Source organism: Cherax quadricarinatus, chromosome 48 (assembly GCF_038502225.1).
Source record: "Cherax quadricarinatus isolate ZL_2023a chromosome 48, ASM3850222v1, whole genome shotgun sequence".
In the NCBI taxonomy this organism is placed as follows: Eukaryota; Metazoa; Arthropoda; class Malacostraca; order Decapoda; family Parastacidae; genus Cherax; species Cherax quadricarinatus.
Genome location: NC_091339.1, coordinates 22,462,836 through 22,484,675, shown reverse-complemented (window position 1 = coordinate 22,484,675; position 21,840 = coordinate 22,462,836). Strand labels below are relative to the sequence as shown.

Sequence of the window (21,840 nt, the reverse complement as noted above, 5' to 3'; positions counted from 1 at the left end):
TGAGTAAGGTACGCAGGGGTGAAGTACTTGAGGTAAGGTACGCAGGGGTGAGGTACTTGAGTAAGGTACGAAGGGGTGAGGTACTTGAGGTAAGGTACGCAGGGGTGAGGTACCTGAGTAAGGTACGCAGGGGTAAGGTACGCAGGGGTGAGGTACTTGAGTAAGGTACGAAGGGGTGAGGTACTTGAGGTAAGGTACGCAGGGGTGAGGTACCTGAGTAAGGTACGCAGGGGTGAGGTACTTGAGGTAAGGTACGCAGGGGTGAGGTACTTGAGGTAAGGTACGCAGGGGTGAGGTACTTGAGGTAAGGTACGCAGGGGTGAGGTACTTGAGGTAAGGTACGCAGGGGTGAGGTACTTGAGTAAGGTACGCAGGGGTGAGGTACTTGAGTAAGGTACTTGAGGTAAGGTACACAGGGGTGAGATACACAGAGGTGATGTACACTAGGGTTTTGTACTCAGGGGTGATGTACACCAGGGTGATGTGCACAGGGGTTATGTACACAGGGGGTTATGTACACGAGGCTGATGTACACAGGGGTGATGTACACGAGGGTGATGTACACCAGGATGATATACACCAGGGTGATGTACATAGGGGTTATGTACACAAGGGTGATGTACACAGGGGTGATGTACACGAGGGTGATGTACACAGTTATGTACACGAGGGTGATGTACCCGAGGGTGATGTACACGAGGGTGATGTACACAGTTATGTACACGAGGGTGATGTACCCGAGGGTGATGTACACGAGGGTGATGTACCCGAGGGTGATGTACACGAGGGTGATGTACCCGAGGGTGATGTACAATAGGGTGAGGTACACAGGGGTGATGTACCCGAGGGTGATGTATACGGGGGTGAGGTACACGGTGTGAGGTACATGGGGTGAAGTGCACGTGCTGATGTACACAGGGGAGATGTACAAAAGTGTGATGTACACGAGGGTCAGGTTCACGGGGTGAGGTACATGGGGTGAGGTACACTGAGTGAGGTATACGGGGTGATGTATACAGGGGAGATGTACAAGAGTGTGATGTACACGAGGGTCAGGTTCACGGGGTGAGGTACATGGGGTGAGGTACACTGAGTGAGGTATACGGGGTGATGTATACAGGGGAGATGTACAAGAGTGTGATGTACACGAGGGTCAGGTTCACGGGGTGAGGTACATGGGGTGAGGTACACTGAGTGAGGTATACGGGGTGATGTATACAGGGGAGATGTACAAGAGTGTGATGTACACGAGGGTCAGGTTCACGGGGTGAGGTACATGGGGTGAGGTACACTGAGTGAGGTATACGGGGTGATGTATACAGGGGAGATGTACAAGAGTGTGATGTACACGAGGGTCAGGTTCACGGGGTGAGGTACATGGGGTGAGGTACACTGAGTGAGGTATACGGGGTGATGTATACAGGGGGGATGTACAAGAGTGTGATGTACACGAGGGTCAGGTTCACGGGGTGAGGTACATGGGGTGAGGTACACTGAGTGAGGTATACGGGGTGATGTATACAGGGGAGATGTACAAGAGTGTGATGTACACGAGGGTCAGGTTCACGGGGTGAGGTACATGGGGTGAGGTACACTGAGTGAGGTATACGGGGTGATGTATACAGGGGAGATGTACAAGAGTGTGATGTACACGAGGGTCAGGTTCACGGGGTGAGGTACATGGGGTGAGGTACACTGAGTGAGGTATACGGGGTGATGTATACAGGGGAGATGTACAAGAGTGTGATGTACACGAGGGTCAGGTTCACGGGGTGAGGTACATGGGGTGAGGTACACTGAGTGAGGTATACGGGGTGATGTATACAGGGGAGATGTACAAGAGGGTGATGTAGATGAATGGTTCAGAGAACCGACATGTTGATAAATTAGACACATGTGCAACTCTTGGGTATCTTTATTGAGGAAACGTTTCCTCAATAAAGATACCCAAGAGTTGCACGTGTGTCTAATTTATCAACATGTCGGTTCTCTGAACCATTCATCTACAAACCTGTCAGACACTGCAACTTCTTGGGATCTTAATACTTGGGAATTCTTCGCTTGCCTAATTCTTGGGCACGACCTACTTCCACATTGAACAAATGTGACACCACCTATGACTGCTGCACCTCTCCTACCAACGGTTTATAAGCTGCTTCTTCGCACTTATGCCGTATTCTATTCAAGATTGATGGACTGACCACATCGACTCAAGGTTGAGGGACTGATTACCTCATTCTCCTCGTGTTCTTCAAGATTCTCCTTTGTATGGACTGATGAAGCCACTGTGTGGCGAAACGTTTCCTCAATAAAGATACCCAAGAGTTGCACATGTGTCAAATTTATCAAGAGGGTGATGTACACGAGGGTGATGTTCACTGGGTGAGGTACACTGAGTGAGGTACACGGGGTGATGTACACGGGGGTGAGGTACACTCAGTGAGGTACACTCAGTGAGGTACACAGGATCGAGGTACAAAGGGTGATGACCACAGGAGTGAGGTACACGGGAGTGAGGTACACGGGGATTAGGTACACGGGGGTAATGTACATGGGGGTTAGGTTTACGGGGAGAGGTGCCCGGGGGAGAGGTACACGGGGGAGATACATGGGGAGAAGTACACTGGGGCGAGGTACCCGGGATCATTTACTGGGGGGAGGGGTACACGGGGGAGAGGTACACAGTGAAGTACACGGGGGAAAGGTACTCGGGGTCAGTTACTAGGGGGAGGGGTTCCCGGGGGCTAGGTACACGGAGGAGAGGTACACAGTGAGGTACACGGGGGAGAGGTACACAGTGAGGTACACGGTACTACCTGCTAACATTTAGCGACCGCGCTTTCGAGGGATTTCGCCACCGTCATTTCCGCTGCATCACGGAAGTGTGAATGAATACCGCAGCAAGGATTCGCTGACATGACGAACGAACTGCCGCGTGAGCTCTCGCGAGAAATCACAAGAGAAGACGATATTCGGTGATGTTGACAAACTATCGTGCTAGGTGACAGAGCTCCCGGAGCGATTTCCGAAGAATATCTCCGGCAACGGAACTTCCGCTGCGGTTTTTCCGTGGTGGCGCGGAAAGCGGATCTTCCGATGTTTCTGTAAAAAAAAAATCTCGAATCTTAAGCGATGTTAAAAACACCTAGATTCGCTTACAGTTAACCGGAACGTACAGACACGCCAGTTCTGGTCGTTTTAACCGAGAACCTTATTCCTAGTATATCTCCTTTTATTGAAACTGATTATACATAGTTGAATTACTTAGCTGTTTTAGCATTTGAAGCTAAAATAAGATATTACAAGAACCCCAGGGGAAATAAATCACTTGGTCTGACTTTTTTTGGGTTATCCTGATTTACACTACGTATGATAATGTGTATGATATGCGTACCTGTACCTAAATAAACTTACTAACGTACACAAGCCTCATTTTTTTAGCTAAAATATAAATATATGCTACTTTAAAAAAAATGTTTTGGCTTACTTTTCCCATAAAATAAATTTGTAGCAGCAGTTGCTATATGTAGCAGTGATATTTTACGTATTTTAGCCAAAAACTGAGGTACCATCACGTACACGGGACGTTAGATGAATCTCCACCGGATTTTGTAGGAACGTTAGGATGAAGAGGAGAATAAATTCCTTTTTCCTATGTCCGGGTTATTTGTGAGTTGTTCCAGTCACGGTATTGTGCTATTTTTTTTTATTCTTCTTGTGTGCTGTGAAGCATGTGTGTGCTGCGATCACCCGGATAACCAGAGGTTTGGCAAGATGGTTAAGCAAGCAACGCATTTTTAACCTGTGCAATCTCAGGGACAACTGTTGCTTTAGTTTAAGTGTTGCAGCGAGGTGAAGAGTTCATTATTTTGGTGTTATCATGTGAAATTGTTATTTTCGTGTGATCGAGTGAAATTTATTATTATCTTGGCTTGATCACATGAAATTGATTGTTATTTTGGTGTGATCAAGAAAAATTTATCGTTTTTGGCGTAATCAAGAAAAATTGTTGTTTTGGCGTCATCGAGTAATGTTGATTATTATTTTGGTGTTATTACGTGCTAACTTATTCCTCAATTTAAGGAGTTATAACGTGGTAAAAAAATAGGAAAACCTTTGGTTACTCTGGCGTAATTACGAGGCGAATCATTCTTTAATTTTGGATGTGATATCGATGTGATCACGTGATGGCTTTATCAGGAGGCGAAAGCTTCACTAAGTTTTGTGATGTCCGTGAATGGAACTTTTTGAAAACCTGTGGCATAATTGGTGGAAAAGTTTGTTGTGGTCGTCGAATTAATTACAATAATTTTTTACATTATTGTGTAATGAAAGATCGGCAATTTGACTGTGTAATTGGTTGGAACTTTGGCGGGATCGTTGAATACCTGAGCGAAACTTTGACGGGATCGTTGAATACCTGAGCGAAACTTTGACGGGATCGTTGAATACCTGAGCGAAACTTTGGCGGGGATCATTCAATACCCGAGCGAAACAGGCGGTGATCACTCAATACGCGAGTGGAACTTTGGCGGGGATCGCAAAATACCTGAGCGAAACTTTGGCGGGGATCATTCAATACCCGAGCGAAACAGGCGGTGATCACTCAATACGCGAGTGGAATTTTGCCGGGATTGCTAAAGACCTGAATGAAATTTTGGCGGTGATCGCTAAATACCCAAGCAGAACTGTCGGGGATCTAGAAGCCAGTGGTTGAAATTTTGGCTGGAATAGCGAATGGTCTGAGGTTTGATGATAATGTCTGTATAAATACTGGGAACTATAACACAATATAACGTTTTTTCTGCAGTATACAAAATGTAGTTTACATGTAATGAAATATTGCTGAGCCCAAAAAAATGTCATTAACATGCAGGGCATTTCGGGCAGTGGCGTGAATCACCAGGTAAATGAATGGAATATTGACGGGAAACTACTGCTAGGTTAGGTAAGGTTCGTCAGGACACAGGACAAGAGTTTTCTGACGCGGGTCTTAGTCTAAATGATGACCCACCGTTGGAACTTTGGTTACCTGACCGAGGCCTTCCGCTGGCTTACGCCTCCACCCTTTTAAAAGTTATGGTCATAGTTATAACCATTTAGTTAGTCCTGTGTCTTTCAGAGAGTTGAATGTAACTGTTTCAACGCTGAATTTCACCGTCTAAAGCAGCGGTTCCCAACCTGTGGTCCGCGGACCCCTGGCAGCTCCGCAGTGGTAGTACTGGGGGGGAGGGGTTGTAAGCCAGTTCAAAATTTCATAGCAGTATCAACCATCTCAGTAAACGAGTAAGTTTTTTTTAATTAGATCAGTTCTTTAATTGCCTACTCAGTTACGTATGTCTTGCAACTGAGAGATGAAACGAGTTTGTTGTTACTTAATAAAATCGACTTTTTGAGTAGACAGACCTTTCAAAAACCTGGAGTCCCTGAGAAAATAAATTGAAATAAAAGGGGTCCTTGGTGGTGAAAAGGTTGGAAATCACTGATATACAGTAACGGAATATCTTACCATCTTACACGACGAATTACTTATTTTTGAGTACACTCCGATTACTTTTGTCAGAAAAGTCGACGATTCAAACTCATTGTGCCCAGTTTTGGTGGGGTTTTTTTTATCTTAGATTTTATTTATTGTTAGCTTTTGTTTATTTGTGGCTATTATTTAATTTTTCAGACTGGTAGTTTCTGTTTCGGTATTGACTGGAGTAATTTCCTCTCCAGTTGGTTAGCTTAAAAGTAATTCATATAGTTTTGGTTTTTGAGGTAATTGATTCGTGAGGGAAGTTAGTATTAATTACTTAGGGTAAACGATAGTTGTTGTGGGTAAACATGCTTTGGTTAAACATTTAATCCAGTTTTGTTGCTATGATTGCGATAATTTTTAATTATATATGGGTAACTGTAACTGGTTATGATAGTCGTTTATAAAACTTTGGTACTTAGGGTTTTTGTCGTTATTAACACTTGCTGTTGCAATGAGGTATACTAATAACAATTATAGGTGATTGACAGTGGTTCAGGATAGACCGAAACGTCGTCAAAAGTGGTCAAAAGTTTTTTTTGGAAACTACGTTTTGTGATGATATGAACTGCAACACCAGCAAAACACTTTCAGTCAGTAATTAAAGGAAAATGATACCACTGGTTTCAGGTATTAAGTGAGGAACAGTCTAACTGCTCACGAACAGTAATTACTGCACTGAAACGACCATTCGGGAGTTCTCACTTAATTGATTGTTTTGTATAGCAATGCCCATAATGTAAATAATAACATTATTGATGCTGTTAACAACAATAATGATAATAATAATAATAATAATAATAATAATAATAATAATAATAATAATATTGATGTAATATAAAATTTTGATTCAAAATTGCCTTGAATACTAATATGTCAGTAGGTTTTTAGATCCACAAAAAAATCAAATAATTTAGAATATAGATATTATGAATTCATATAACACATGAATATGGTTCTTTACTTCGCGTTTGAGTGCGTTTAAGAAAGTCAAGTTATTTCTTCAGTGTTCCGGAAAGGTAAAAGTTCATATGTGTCGCTAGTTGGTCAAGAACGGTACAGTCTGGCCCCTGGATTCTGATATTGTCGCTTCTTGATATTCTCAAACATGCGTGGCAGCGATTCTCATCAAATTTCACGAGTTTCCACGTTAGTACCACGAGGAAGGAAAGTTAGGTGTGGTACAGGTGATGTTATCTACATCCAGAAGGAATCTGTGAGTCGAGGAAGATATAACACAGCTAAGATGAAAATATCCCAGCCTTTCGTGTGTGCTAGTAACGTTTCACTCACTGTAAGAGCTTCAGACACGGGCGTACACTCCCCTCTGCGCCTGAGACCCGACTGAGGTGAAGAGAAACTGCCTCGCCCCCTTCTGTCCTCGTCCCGCCCACTATCCCGCCCATCGCCGCAACCAGCCCCGCCCACCGCCGCTATCAGCCCCGCCCACCACCACCTACTGACCAGGAGCCGCTAACGAGGTCTCGGCGGCGGCTTGTGGATAGATAGATTAGTTTGGCACAAAGATAGATTACGCAAGGGGTTGCCTAGCACCCTTCCCCCCCCTCCCCTAAAAGCCTCCCAGAGGAAATTTTAACGGAGCTCTGCTTCCTGAGGCATCCCCTGTGTCGGCCGCTGTTACATACTAATATAACTACTCTCAGCCTTATGCTAGAGTTAAGGTGAAGTAGATCTTAGAATCAAGGACACGTAGATCTTAGAACCAAGGAGATGTAGATCTTATAGTCAAGGGGAGGCACTCAAGAAGAGACACAGATAATGAAGACTTGGGCAGGTGTTAGCTTGAAACAGCACGCTGCGGATATCTGCATAACAGTTCCAGGGTATATGCGCTGAGAATTTACGTTCATTACTGTATTAAATAATGAAGGAAATTTTCAAGGTATATGCAATTAGGATTGTATCTCTTTGTTATATATAAGAAGTTTGTTGAAATTCATATTTAAGGATTTAAAGCAAACTCTCTAGGTACATACACCGAGTAGGGTAATAGGGGTTAAGACCTTGGGTAGCTTTAAAAAGAGATTAGGAGAATATATGAGTGAAAAGGGCTGGGTTTGATTAGTACTTGAGGTACTGAAGCAAATTTTTAGCTAGCTTAGGGGAAAAAGTTGTACAAATACGTGGGTTGAAATGATTGGTTCTGATAAGGACTTGCCTTGTATGGGCCAGTAGGCTTGTTGCAGTGTTCCCTGCTGCACTGTTCCCTGCTGCACTGTTCCCTGCTTGATTGTTCCTTCATTCTTATGTTCTTTAAGTGTATATCTCTCGGTGTAGATTCACTGAGAGTTCGCTTTATTCCTTATTTAAATTATTAAAATATAGTTATTAAGGGAAGTACAATTAATAGTGCTTAAAACTAAAGAATACTAACTCACGATTTGAAGAGGAAACCCAAGACGACGTTTCGGTCCATGTTAGACCAGCAATTACTGAGCGTGGACACTGGTAATTCTACATGTAAATAATAGTCTCACGTTGGTTACCATCTGCCTTAGCTGGCGCGGAGACCTCACATGGGGAGAGAGGGGGGTGAGATATTAATGGTCGTTGCTTGTGTGTAAGAGACCATTAGTCTGTGGGGTGATGTGTGGCAGAGACTTCACTCAACCCACTGGTTGTGGGGAGTCAGTGTTGGGAACTGACCTCCCCTTCAACCTATTATCTTTTCTTTTTAAACAATACTGAGGACACTTACTCAACTGGTGCCAGACACTGTATGAGAGGTATTTGACTGGCATAGTCCATCACACAATGAACTGGTGCCAGACACAGTATGGGAGGTGTTTGTCATAGTTCATCACACAGTGAACTGCTGCCACAGACTGTGTGGGAGGTGTTTGTCATCCAGTATACAGGAAGAGTTGCGCAAATGAAGTGATAAAATGTTTCAGCTTGAACCGAAATATTTCAGCAGGGTAAATAGGGAACCCACAATCTATATATCAGTCATGGTTAGTCAGTGGGGAGGGGAGCAAGTATCCCTCTTGTGCAGAATCCCATTTTTACGTTCAGTGCATAATTTCTTGTTTGTTATTTAGTGGGGTTAAACAAGGTTGTTACAGCTCGAGTTGTTCAAGTAGTTTATGAAATTGAACAATACACGTAACGTTCACTTGATGGGATTATTTCTGAGAAAGCTGTTAGTGAGGGAGTTGAACCCACGACCCACCATAACTTATTATCATCATAAATTCATTTACTTAATGAACATTGTACATGATGTTTTTTCTACTATATATCATGTATTTATAAACTAAAGAATGAAGGCAACCGGGGTAAGGATTGAAGGTGGATATTAAAGTGTGAGAACTGTTTTTAAGATGAGAAAATGGGAAGGCAGAGAGAAAGAGAGAGAGAGAGAGAAAGAGCGTATTAAGCAGAGATGTAAATTTGAGAAATTCAAGAGAGGATAGGAAGGAGAGAGACAGAAGGATGCAGATAACTAATATATACCAAAATACAGAATAAGAAATAAGCAAACACACACACACACACACACACACACACACACACACACACACACACACACACAGGTAACCAGCACTCAAGACACCTGACTGGTAATTAACTCTAACAACGAAACGTTTCTGGCAGAATTATGACATTACCAGACTTTATTGTAGCTTATCAACTTTACGCCCATTTTTTAATGCATTTGTGAAACTAACTTTGGCCATTACCAGAGTTACAGCCGCCAATTATAAAAGAGGATGCCACTCCCTATCTACCTCGGGTTTGACCCACTCATGAGTTGCAAACACTTCAGCGGGGGAGGGGAAAGGTGCCGTGATGCTAGGGAAGGGCTCTTGATTCTAGGCCCCTCAAGGGAAGTTTTTTGATGCTGGTGAGGGGCCCTTGATCTAGGGAATTGGATCCGTGTTCCAGTTTCCTGAATTAAACCTGAATGCCTTCCATCTCTCCCCCGCCCCCACAGACGCTGAATAATCCTACGGGCTTAGCGCTCCCCTTAATAATAATAATAATAATAATAATAATAATAATAATAATAATCTTGATTTAATGAATTAGAGTTGCATTCCTCTTCGTAGGATTATATCACATTCTCCAGGTAATGTGTGTTTCCCTTACGTGTTTAGCCCTTTTCGTTGTGACATTTCTCACGATGACAATGATGGTGATGATAAGTTTTGTCGAAGGAGCGGGAGACTCGGGAGAATGTCTCAACTGCTTGCTGTCAAAAAGTTAAATAATTGCCTTCCCTTGTCACAAATTAAATTCTTCTTCTCAGTTAGTTGTAGTTACGTTTCTGCTCTTCCTGGGTTTAAAGTGAAAGGCCTAAATTTGCAGTGAAATTATTTTAATGTTGACATTTCACGTGGTGGAGTCCAACGCTGCTGTCAGATGTTACATCAGGAACACAGTGTTCGGTGACAGTCTTGAAAGGTGCAGTTATGAAATATATATTGATGGTACTAACTTGTTGATGTCAAACGATGCGAGAAGTGATAAATAATGACCAACGTGGAGAAACTCGGGAAATAAAGTTGGTCTATATATTACCGTACTGAACTGGAGGTACCTTCAGTCACCACCCTCAACTGGAGGTACTTTCATTCACCACCCTCAACTGGAGGTACCTTCAGTCACCACCCTCAACTGGAGGTACCTTCAGTCACCACCCTCAACTGGAGGTACTTTCATTCACCACCCTCAACTGGAGGTACCTTCAGTCACCACCCTCAACTGGAGGTACCTTCAGTCACCACCCTCAACTGGAGGTACCTTCAGTCACCACCCTCAACTGGAGGTACCTTCAGTCACCACCCTCAACTCGAGGTACCTTCAGTCACCACCCTCAACTGGAGGTACCTTCAGTCACCACCCTCAACTGGAGGTACCTTCAGTCACCACCCTCAACTGGAGGTCCCTTCAGTCACCACCCTCAACTGGAGGTACCTTCAGTCACCACCCTCAACTGGAGGTACCTTCAGTCACCACCCTCAACTGGAGGTACCTTCAGTCACCACCCTCAACTGGAGGTACCTTCAGTCACCACCCTCAACTGGAGGTACCTTCAGTCACCACCCTCAACTGGAGGTACCTTCAGTCACCACCCTCAACTGGAGGTCCCTTCAGTCACCACCCTCAACTGGAGGTACCTTCAGTCACCACCCTCAACTGGAGGTACCTTCAGTCACCACCCTCAACTGGAGGTACCTTCAGTCACCACCCTCAACTGGAGGTACCTTCAGTCACCACCCTCAACTGGAGGTACCTTCAGTCACCACCCTCAACTGGAGGTACCTTCAGTCACCACCCTCAACTGGAGGTCCCTTCAGTCACCACCCTCAACTGGAGGTACCTTCAGTCACCACCCTCAACTGGAGGTACCTTCAGTCACCACCCTCAACTGGAGGTACCTTCAGTCACCACCCTCAACTGGAGGTACCTTCAGTCACCACCCTCAACTGGAGGTACCTTCAGTCACCACCCTCAACTGGAGGTCCCTTCAGTCACCACCCTCAACTGGAGGTACCTTCAGTCACCACCCTCAACTGGAGGTACCTTCAGTCACCACCCTCAACTGGAGGTACCTTCAGTCACCACCCTCAACTGGAGGTACCTTCAGTCACCACCCTCAACTGGAGGTACCCCTCAGTCACCACCCTCAACTGGAGTCACCCTCAACTGGAGGTCCCTTCAGTCACCACCCTCAACTGGAGGTCCCTTCAGTCATCAACCCTCAACTGGAGGTCCCTTCAGTCACCACCGTCAACTGGAGGTATCTTCGGCCACCACCCTCAACTGGAGGTACCTTCAGTCACCACCCTCAACTGGAGGTACCTTCAGTCACCACCCTCAACTGGAGGTCCCTTCAGTCACCACCCTCAACTGGAGGTCCCTTCAGTCATCAACCCTCAACAGGTCCCTTCCACCCAGTCAAGGTCCCTGGAGGTCCCTTCAGTCACCACCCTCAATCAGCTGGAGGTACCTTCAGTCACCACCCTCAACTGGAGGTCCCTTCAGTCACCACCCTCAACTGGAGGTCCCTTCAGTCACCACCCTCAACTGGAGGTCCCTTCAGTCACCACCCTCAACTGGAGGTCCCTTCAGTCACCACCCTCAACCGGAAGGTCCCTTCAGTCACCACCCTCAACTGGAGGTCCCTTCAGTCACCACCCTCAACCGGAAGGTCCCTTCAGTCACCACCCTCAACTGGAGGTACCTTCAGTCACCACCCTCAACTGGAGGTCCCTTCAGTCACCACCCTCAACTGGAGGTCCCTTCAGTCACCACCCTCAACTGGAGGTCCCTTCAGTCACCACCCTCAACTGGAGGTCCCTTCAGTCACCACCCTCAACTGGAGGTCCCTTCAGTCACCACCCTCAACTGGAGGTCTCTTCAGTCACCACCCTCAACTGGAGGTCTCTTCAGTCACCACCGTCAACTGGAGGTCTCTTCAGTCACCACCGTCAACTGGAGTCCTCCTCAGCAGATGCTGAGCCCTGCTGAAGAGGACTCCAGGTGGTGGTTGAAATATACAGACCAACTTTATTGCCCAAGTTTGTGTCTTCATGTGGGTTATTACTTAACTTCGAAGCGAGGAATGAATAAAGAGTGGAGGAGATAACAACACACGCATCACCGTCCTCTCGTTGTTAAACAAGCCGTGTGCCCTAACACGTTCCTTCTCACCAGCCACCCATTACCTAACATCATCCACACATTAATATCATCCACTAAAGTGACACCAACCGCTAATCGACTAAGATTCTCTACCATTGCTCCTAATTTAAACTCAAGCAGAATTAAAGTCACTTTGCCGTGGCTGGAACAGTTCACAAATAACTCACTTTGGCCTGATAGTGGTCCGAGAAAGGACCGAAACATCTTGTAGATTCTAAAGTTTCCTCTCTAAAGTCCGGGTTATTTGTGATTAAATACAAACATTTAATCTTGCTTTAAAGCTCATAATAAAACTGTTGCAAAAGATTGATATAGCTATTGTTTTTTAACAACTATTGCACTCTCTGCTTTAGATATAATACACGCGGTTTTGATATTATAAATGACTTAGATGACTAACATAATCCAGGTGACTGCGGGAAGTGATTCAGGTGACTACTACAGCAGGTGATTCACGTAGCTATTAGAGGTAGGCAGTAATTCCTGCTCAGTTAGAGTCTTTAAGTGAAGATATTATCCCGTCTGTACTCTGATGCAATCTGCACTTAGAGTAATATTAATGCTAACTGCTGCTTCCCAACGACCAGCCTCCGATATCTGTATCAGGGGCTATATTATGTTAGCTCGTTTATTCTGGGAGCTATATTCAGATTGTTAGAGCACCAGCAGCAGCTTTATTCAATTAAATAATTTATGCTGATAGCTATATTCGGTTCGATCGTTCATTAATGGGGATATATTCAGTTATCTGGTTTATTCTCCCAACTGTATTCAGTTGAATCATTTACAAAGACCTGTATTCGTACAGAGTGTGGGTACCATGAGCTATATCCCAGCATCAGGAACTGTTTTATGCTATCTAAACCAGACTAACTGCACTGTCTTCTGTAACCAGTATAAATGTGGTGCTATATTAGGGATTGTTCCAGCTCATTCTTGTGGGAAAGTTTTCTGGCTTCGAATCTTGAGCTTATTGGAGAGGGACGTGGATGTAATTCTCTCTCTCTCTCTCTCTCTCTCTCTCTCTCTCTCTCTCTCTCTCTTTGTCTTTCTGTGTCTGTGTGTCTCTCTCATCTGCCGTCGTTGCATGCTGTCATATTACTTTAGAGAATTCTTATATCGAGTCAGTATGTTATTATATCTTTTGAAAAATAATTTATCTTCTCTACATCTCCTGCACAGAAATTGTTTCCTGACGCCTCTGTGGCTCTTTACAGTGCACAGCTTCCATCAGTGTTTCCTCTCCAAGTTGTCTGTTCTGTCTACTGCATTCCTTCTGTGTCGTGAGACTGATCCGTGTAGTTCCTCGTAGCTCTAGTCCTTCAGTTTTGCTTCTCCTTTTTTCCATTCTTATTTGTTTCTTGCACACTTCTTGTCCTCTTGTTTCTGCCGGTTTACTTGTTGATATTCTAGTCCGTCTTTCTTTCTGTTCTTCTTACTGCTTCTTCTCCCTTTTGTGTTCATAACTTTCTCTTCTGCTTTCTTGGCACTTTTTGGCAATGCACATCATCATTTCATTCATATTGTTCCACTTAGTGTCCTCTTTATTGTAGCGAGTCCAGAAATTCATCCTTTCATAGTGGCCTTCCCCGGGCTCTGGTTTACATTTCCCCTCCTAAGTATTACCACCCAGGTTTACAGTACTTCCGTCAAGCAGTCAAAACTCAGGACTACGTGTTCGATTTTTCTACGACGTCAGATACATTTAATGTGAAAATATGATCCAATATTACTGGTACGTGTCATCCAGTCACTCCTGTATCCCCTCACATGTCTATGTATTTGTGTGAATTTCGTGCATGAGATATATAATTACTGAATGTGCATAACACAGTGAAACAACAGTCATTCAAATAATTTTTAAATATTATTAAAAATCTGTCTTTTAATAAAAAAAATACATTCATAGAAGCAACAAATGATTCATAAATAATTGGCAGTGCCTTTCATAATTAAAGTCAATTTTGCTGATAATCAGAAACTGTTTTGGAGAGATTTGACAGACAGGAAGGAAAGTTATGAGATGCTCGATAATAAGATATACAAAGTTGAGAAACAGTAAATTTTGAAAAAAAAATGGAATTCTGAAAAAAAATTCAAGTGTATATGACGGTATGAAGAGAGACGATTAATGCACGTGGCACAGAGGACTGAACTGTTAGGAAGGAAGAATAGTAAGTTGTAAGTGGTAAAAAAGTGAAGGGGATAAAGTTTCGTAATATTAATGTTTGTTGAAGAGAAGGTATCTAAGGTTTGCCAGAGAGTATACATAGTTCCTTTGTATAAGGGAAATGGTGTTAAGAGGAAGTATGAGAATTATAGGGTAATACGTCATTTGACTTTACCAGATACAGTGCTTGGCAAGCTTCTAATTGAAAGTGTGATGAAAAGGACAAGTGTGATGAAAAGGGTGGATTTGAGAAGGGAAGGTGGTGTGTGGATTAAATCTTCACATTGAAACACGTATGTATGCAGCACTTAAATAGGGAAAAGGAGCCCTATGTTACATATAACACTTAAACGATAGTATGGAGAAATGAGTGGATGTGGCTGTTGTTGCAAATGTTAGAAATAAGTAATAAGTTGTTGAAAATTATTAAGTGTTATTAAGTGTTTCTAGGGGGAGAATGCTAAAATTTTTTCCCAAAAATGAGCTTTAAACAGAACTTTGTAAAGTCATTATGGTTGTTTAATGCCTTTATAGATGGGATTGTAAACTTAGTAAATGTTTGAGCTTTTAGACGAAGTTATGGCTTTAAATTACAGTGAATTTGTTTTAAAATGGGATTTGTTACAGTTGTTGTTTGTAGATGACACAGTACTTTTTTTGGAGAATTAAAAGATAATTTGTAGGCATTTGTGGAGAATGTTAGAAGAACGTACAAATGGAAGTTGAAAGAGAACACAAGAAAAACAAGGTAATGATAGTATTAATTTAAAATGGAGTATAATACCGACAAGTTGAAGAATAAAACACTTTGGCAGCACTGAGTCTTTATTGAAAAATAACGTGTCACCTGCGATGCAACTTCATCAGTCAATTACAGAGACATCACTGGTGGAAGACGAAGTGGAGAGGTAGTTGATGTAATCAGTCCATCACCGTTGGAGCAAGATGATAAGTCTCTTAGCCTAATGCAGAAACAAGTGGACAGAGACCTTATACACTGGAAATTGAGGTGTAGCGGGAATGTCTTCGACTATGCTGTTGCTAACAACTGTTTAGCATGACTTAAATCCACTAGTAGGCCCAGTTCACCTGTGATCTCAGATCTTAGCTGCTGCAACTCACTTTCCAGTACATAAGTCTTAGCCACTTGCTATTGCATTAGGTTAAGAGAGTTATCATCTTGTTCCTGAGTGATAGACTGATTGCATCAACCACCTCTCCACTTCGTCTACTTCGCCTTCCGCCGGTGCTGATGCCTCTGTAATAGACTGAAGAAGCCTGAAACGCAGGCGAAACGTCTTGTCTTTAAAGATAAAGTTGAAAGTTAGGGAACAGAAACCTGTAGTTCCGTCTTAAAGAAGTTAAGGATGGAGGAACTGAATATATTTAGAGACTTGAGAACGCACGTGTCAGCACATTGGTCCGTGACAGGTCACTTGAATCACAGTATAAATGAGAGAGGAAAAAACTGCAGAAGCGATGAGGACCTTGTGGAATTAAAAAAAATAGTTTATCGAAGGATACAAAAAAAAGGGAATGTATGAGTAAAACGGTACAGCCGCTTCTGTATGTGTCAGAGGAGGAGGAGGAGGAGGCTAGAGAAAGTGATGTCTAGTTTAAAGACCGGTGTGAAGTGTGGATGTTGTGCACAGGTGTTGTGCGTTACCATGTCAAAAGACACTTGTCGATAGACACTTGACCTGTCGTTTGTTTATTTTATGTGTTATTTACCGGTTGTCAAAGGCACTTGTCGATAGTCACTTGACCTGTTGTATGTAGTGTATGTGTGTACTCACCTAATTGTGTGTGTGTGTGTGTAAATGGTATAGGGAGGAGAGGATGCGAGACAGACCAACAAACATTTATCAGGGTAGTAAAGCGAAAATTTATGTTAATGTCCCAAGCTACAAACAACTAATTAATTCTCTGGTCACCCCATCTTTGTAGGAATTACACGGAGAATGTTACAGCTGCACTCAGCCTCAGTAAGGACCCTCTTCACTAGATAAAAAACCTCCAGCAATATTAACTTGATAAAACAAATGTTTATAGATGTTTGCCTTCTCTAAATTAGGCTGAAAACTAGTTTTAGTGATAACTGAGAGATTTTATCAGTAAGAGTAATGGGAAGGACAAATATATGTTTACGGGTCAGGACTCGCTGGGGTGTGAACAAACACGTCAAGATTGCCAAGACATGTCAAGACACGTCACATGGCCGGAATTCAGCACTAAACTCGAACGATATGAGCGATTTAATCACTCCCTTCCTCCATATTCCCAGACATGAGGAGCCTCCAGGTTTATACACCTCGAAAGCGTCTCCTTTCCACCATTTCAACAACAATTACTTGCTAAATCCTCCCGCATCCCAAAGTAAGAAGGGGCGTACAAGGAAGCAAGTAACTCCACCTCCCCCGCTGCGCAAACTCAAGCAGGTGACTCCACCTCCCCCGTTGCGCAGACACCTCCCACACAGCTGGCGCCCCGCCCCCTCAGTCCAAGCCCCGCCTACTCGGCTTGCCCCGCCTACAACAGCTGAGACCAAGTTATATGCTGCTCTGGCTTATCCAAACTCCACAGACTTGTAAGAAAAAGATTAAAGGACGGATCTGGGAAGAGACGACGATGGGACGATTTTGACTTGTGGTTGGAAGGATCAATGAGTTATGTCTGTAGATGTCGTCAGTATTCGCGGATATAAATCATAAAACAATTATTTTGTGTAACGCAAATAAATTAAAACAATATAGCATATATATGTGTGTGTGTCTTGATCTTGAGTTATATCCTGGAATGAATAAGACCTGAAAATGCCATTAATTCGGAGTACAATAGAAGGAAATTTCCATACTAAAGGTCCTGCAGCAAGAGTCTTGAAGAGTGCTACTTCATGGAGGTAAGGGGGAGGAGGGGGTGTTACGGCTCCTCCTCCCTCCCATGAAGGTACACGGGTGGACAGGTGACAGGTGAAGCCTCCTTCACGACACTTCTTTTACCTCGGGAAGCCTAATGAAGACACGGGATGGGTGCAGGGCCAGATTAATACCTAATGGAAATGCAGCTCTTGCATTAATGTTTTTAAGTTGGATATTTCGAATGAGCCCAAAATGTTATATATTTCTAGACAGAAAAGAGTATTCTGAACGTATGAATAAGTGTTTAAAATTTACCTGTCAAATTATGTGTTAATGAGACAGAACAGAGCTACGGTTCTGCAAGAGTGCAAAACATTTAACAGGCTTCCATTTCATACTCATATTACGGGATTAAACATCCCCAAGGCGTCTTATGTGTATACCTTTTTCATTACGTGTCATTTTTAGAGATGATATAATTATTACAATTGTTGTTGCTCATCTGTCAGTACATGGAGATTACTGTAATAATATTAAAGGACTGATTACCTCGTCTCCTGTATATAGTTCTCCTGTCTTTACATTATGTTCTAGAATTGTATTGATAAAGCCACTGGATGGCTAAACGTCTACAAAGATACGCAGATGTTGCCCATGTGTCTAATTCTTCATATTAAAGATAATTTGTACTTTACGTACAGAGAAAGAACACAAGTTAACGTGTAGCTAATAACGTAAAATATGTAAATAAATAAGCAAGATTATATATAGCGAGAGTTGTATGTGTCTCAGTTTATATACACCGAGAGATGTCTCTTAGTGTATATACATTGAGAGGTGGAAGAATATACCTACAAAAAATGGTTATAATTATAACCTTAATTTTTTTGAAGGGGTGTACCAGTAAGCCAGTGGAAGGCCTCGGTTAGATGACCGAAAACTCGAGTGGCGGGTCATCATATGACTAAGACCCTCGTCAGGAATTACTTGTACTGTTTCCTGACGAACCTTACCTAACCTAACCTCTTAGTAATAAAGTTGACCTAATTTGCTCGAAATGCTCTTCATAGCAAGCGGCTTTCTATATAGTAGTATGTCACTGATGTCAGCTAAGCCTGTATACCTTGTACATGTACTTGTGGAAATAAAGATTATTATTATATATAGTACTGAGAATGTATTTAAATCTCTTTTGTCACTGCTGATGATGTGCCTAAGAGAGCTTCTGCAGACATCTATTTTGCCCAACTGTTGCTGCAAGCAACTATGTTGCCCAACTGTTGCTGCAGGCACTTATGTTGCCCAACTGCTGCTGCAGGTAACCATCCTGTCCAACTGTTGCTGCAGGCAACCATCCTGCCCAACTACTGCTGCAGGCAACCATCTTGCCCAACTTCTGTTGCAGGCAGTCATCCTGCCCAACTGCTGCTGCAGGCAGTCATCCTGCCCAACTGCTGCTGCAGGCAGTCATCCTGCCCAACTGCTGCTGCAGGCAGTCATCCTGCCCAACTGCTGCTGCAGGCAGTCATCCTGCCCAACTGCTGCTGAAGGCAACCATCATGCTCAGCTGCTACTGCCGGCAACCCATCACCTCCAATTGTTCCTTTAGGCAACCCATCACACAAGTGCTGCCGCAGGCAACCTGTCTTACCCACCGGCCGCTGCAGGCAGTCTCTTTTATCCAACTGCTATTTCAGTCAGCTCTGTATTCCCCAGCGGTTGAATGAGGCAATTTCTCAATGCCTTATTAACTTGTTTATACTTGACGCATCCAGTGTCGTGAAAGTGTCAAGCCTTTCTGCTAAGAGAGTAATCTTGCTCTGTGAATCATTGATACAGTGAAGGTCAGCTGTATCAGCTTCTCCGGCAACCGACGCTGTATAGCCCTTGTGGTTGACGAAACTTTGCACCATTGAAGATACTCAAGTGTTGAATATGTGTCTTATTCATCTACTTATGTGTCGTGTTTTTGTACCATTAAAATGTAATATGGTTGGTCCGAAACCAGGACACGATTAAGTCACGGAGGATCAAGCCTGCATCACTACTTATGCCGAGTGACCCACACAGGTTAAACGTTTCTTGAAGTGCAATACAAATGGACATTGACAAATTTAGTCTATCAGGAAAAACATTTCAGTTTTGATTTAGCCAATGATGCGTGGCGCACTTGAGCTGTGTTGAGAAGAGTAAAGTGCGTAGTTGTCTAGTACTCTGGTGATGAGGCAGCAGAGGTTGTACAAACATTGTTGTCACTACGCCAGAGTACACTCGGTACACACTTGTCTTTGTTGCCATCCTGTCTCCATATAACTGACTCTTAACCCTGTTAGTAAGTTTCAGACAATGATGAGTATGGTGATGGTGTTAGTGATGATGGTGTTTGTGCGGGTGGTGAGAGTGGTGGTGATGGCGGTAGTGGTGGTGATGATAGTGTTTATGATGATGGTAGTAGTAATGATTGTGATGATGTTTAGGATCTGATAATAGTGGTGATAGTAATGGTAGTGATGATGATGGTTATGGTAGTAATGATGGTAATGGTGATGATAGTTATGGTGATGATTATGGTAGTGATGATGGTAATGGTGATGACGGTTATGGTAGTGATGGTAATGGTGATGGTAGTAATTGTGATGGTGGTTATGGTAGTGGTAGTTAAAGAGGCGAGTGAAGACGTTTCGGTCCGTTCTGGACCATTATCAAGTCACAACTAACTGAGAAAAAGCAGAAAAGACCAAGAGGGGAAAGAAGGAAGTAGTAGTTGTAGCAGTGATAGCAACTATAACAATTGTGGTAATAGTAGCAGTAATAGTAGCTTTAATAATGGTGGTGGTAGTAGCAGTAGTAGTAGTAGTAGTAGCAGTAGTGATAATAATTATAACAATTGTGGTAGTAGTAGCAGTAATAGTAGCTATAATAATGGTGGTAGTAGTAGTAGTAGCAGTAGTAGTAGTAGTAGTAGCAGTAGTAGTAGTAGTAGTAGTAGTAGTAGCAGTAGTAGTAGTAGTAGTAGTAGTAGTAGAAGTGGTAGTAAGGGTACATCTGAAGGAAATGGAGATACAGGTAACTCCACCCACCAAGGGACTCACAAAGGAACTATGAGGAGCACTGTAGTAGGTATAATGGCCCATGCTTGGAAATAAATAAGAAGTAAATATCTAGAAAGTTAGAAGACGGGAAACACGAAAGAAATACAGAAAACACGTCAAGAGAAAAGGTGAGGAGATGGTAAAGGTCAGGTCAAGTCACGAGTGTTCAGAGGAACAGCGTTTGACATTGCATTGATAAAGGCAGATATGTACTGAAACAAGATTGAGTCTAAGACACATATTAAGAATGTTGTGTATAACAACCGATTTAATAAAACGGCGTCTATGAAGGCTAGAAGATTAGATAGTTTTAGCATAGAACCAGGTTATAGAATGGATATTATCCCTAATTTTATAGAAAAGAGCGTTGTTAGCGTTAACGAGGAGAACACCTCTTTGTTTTTTTAAGTCAGTCAAAAAGAGAGCGACCAGCTTCACCAAATTATTAGATGAAATTGGAGCAGGTAACTGAGAAGAGTCCGGAAGTACCAGTGACAAAATTATTAGTTTGGCTAAATGCAAGTTTAATATCTAGAAGACGGAGGGTGTTATTAAGATTTTGTCGATGGGACATGTAGGAAAAGCAATTCATACGAGTTATCGAGAAGTGGGTCTGGGAAAGATGAAAGTTTGTTTGGGAAGATAGCCACAGCGAGAGAAGGAGCTGTGAAGTAGGAATTCAGAGTCTATAAACTGATGATTTCAGATGATGAGGGCGTGGGCAAAGAGACAAGAATACTTTTCTTGTCAGAAGGAGCATGGTTAGAAAGGTGGACATGAACACCAAGGAAAGAAAGAAATGAGTTTAATTCTTATTCAGCTTTGAACTTGATAAACGAAGCAAGATTGTTCACGGCAGGTTGGAAGAGAATAGTTATGTGGCGAGAGAGAAGGAGAACGATGTACTCCAGTAGTAGGAAATACTCCACATAACAGCACTAAAGGTTTGAGAATAACAGTTAACTTTGAAGGAAAAAATAGTCCTCATAAAGGTAAATAAGATTAAGAAAGGCATCAGCAGCTACAGGGTAATGAAATTGCTTTTCACTGGCTTCACCTAGGAAAAAAATTGTCATCAAGAGAAGCATTAATTATCTGTTGATGATTCTGGGAATCATATTTGCACATCCTGGTCTCCGACCAGGTCTCCAAAGCTGGAAACGAAGCATTACAAGATTAAAAAATATTAAGAACATAGGAAAGTGCAGTCTTGTGTACACCGAATGTCAAAATCTGAAAATTTTCTTATCATCTTACATGTTCATTATACAGAAGGAATCGATCAGCAGCCCTGCTAGAGTGCCAGCAATTAACCAGTTTACATTTTACATTCGTCTGAAAGGAGGGTAATACCTTCCTCCAGTGGAAGGTTTAAAGAGAGACTCAGCAGTAAGAGTTAGCATCATACAGGTAAGATACGGCCAAACACTTGTTTACAAGTCACAACTAATATACAGTTTCAATAATTGAGACACTTATGCAGCAGGGAATCTTTATTGAAGAAACGTTTCGCCACACAGTGGCTTC

At 42.9% G+C, this 21,840-nt stretch overlaps 1 protein-coding gene across 5 annotated transcripts in view; it reads right to left on the bottom strand.

The window, feature by feature from the left end:
- Positions 1-6,861, bottom strand: part of LOC128696080 (lachesin) — a 381,368-nt gene extending 374,507 nt beyond the window's left edge. For 2 of the 5 annotated variants that reach the window (XM_070094973.1, XM_053787129.2), the window contains exon 1: positions 6,815-6,859. The gene's annotated coding sequence lies outside the window, so the exon portion shown is untranslated. Of the gene's footprint in view, positions 1-6,814 lie in introns of all 5 variants that reach the window. The other 3 variants (XM_070094975.1, XM_053787132.2, XM_070094974.1) reach the window with 2 other exon arrangements.
- Positions 6,862-21,840: the final 14,979 nt, after the last annotated feature.